This window comes from Echinops telfairi, unplaced genomic scaffold, assembly GCF_000313985.2.
Source record: "Echinops telfairi isolate 266 unplaced genomic scaffold, ASM31398v2 ScPeMD7_7458;HRSCAF=8496, whole genome shotgun sequence".
NCBI classification, from domain to species: domain Eukaryota; kingdom Metazoa; phylum Chordata; class Mammalia; order Afrosoricida; family Tenrecidae; genus Echinops; species Echinops telfairi.
The window spans coordinates 31,306,049-31,307,375 of record NW_022111358.1 but is presented as its reverse complement, the minus strand read 5'-3'; positions in this window follow the sequence as shown (position 1 = coordinate 31,307,375).

The window sequence follows — 1,327 nt, the reverse complement described above, 5'->3', positions numbered from 1 at the left end:
ATACATGCACATCTGGAATGTTTTAAAACATGTGAGATCATAGAGGCCTCTAACGCGGAAAATCTCACCCACGGCCATCCAGCGATAGCTGTGCTCTTTCATACCTTCATGGGGGTCTCGTGCAGCGAATTGTCCCAGTGTGATAGGTCATTTGAGTTTTCGACTACTGTTTACCTAAGCATTGATTGTGGGTCCACGGAAAGTGAAGTTCTTGACCACTTCGTTTCCCCCCTCCATTTGAAACACGATGCTGTCTGTTGGTTCAGTTGTGAAGATTTTTGTGGTTTCTTTACATTGAGGTGAAATCCAGTAAGTGCTTCTTGCTTTAAGCAGGCAGGATTGCACCATCTGCATTTTGCAGGTAATTAATGCATTCTTCTAATCCCACATTCTTCTCCAGACACTCAGCCTCTCTGATTACCTGCTCAGCATGCAGGTTGACCATGTCTGGAGAAAAGAGTAATCCTGACTCACTTGTCCTGGCGTCAAACCAGGTAGTATCTAACCCCTTGTGCTGTTCAAATACTGCCTCTTGGGCCGTGTGCCGCAGCGGTTCTCAACCTGTGGGTCGCGACCCCTTTGGGGGTCAAATGACCTTTCCACAGGGGTTGCCTGATTCATAATAGTCACAAAATGACAGTGATGAAGTAGCAGCAAAAATAACTTTAGGACTGGGGGGTCACCACCACATGAACTGTATGAAAGGGTCGCAGCATGAGAAAAGTTGAGAACCACCGGTGTACAGGTTCTGCATGAGCACAATTAAGTGCTCTGGAATGATCATTCTCGGCAGTGTTAGCCACAATTTGTTATCATTCACACAGTCAAATGCCTTTTCAGAGTCACTAACACACAAGCAACCCCCTTCCCGGCAGTCTCTGGTTTCTGCCAAGATCCTTGTGAAATCAGCAAGGAAAGCCCTCATTCCATACCTTCTTCTGAATCTGGCTGGAATTTCCGGCCGTTCCCTGTTGATATCCTGCTACAGCCATTGCTGAATTATCTTCAGCAAAATTTTTCTTGCATGTGATATTAATGCTGTTGTTCGAAAATTTCTGTACTTTGTTGGGGCATCTTTCTTTGAAATGGGCACTGTGGTAGTTACGTAATCTGTTGTTAATTTGAGACTTACAAGTGAAGGGGTGGAGTTTACCTGTCAATCAGGTCGAAGCTTGATGACCTCATTTGGAGGCACTAAGGAGATAAATCGTTCACTAGAGGCGAGACACAGGCTCACCCCCTGGTAGACATTGCAGCCGATAAGACACATGTAGCTACTCTAGTGCCCTGAGATGGAGGAGCCACGTGGAGACCCCTGCCAGAGAGA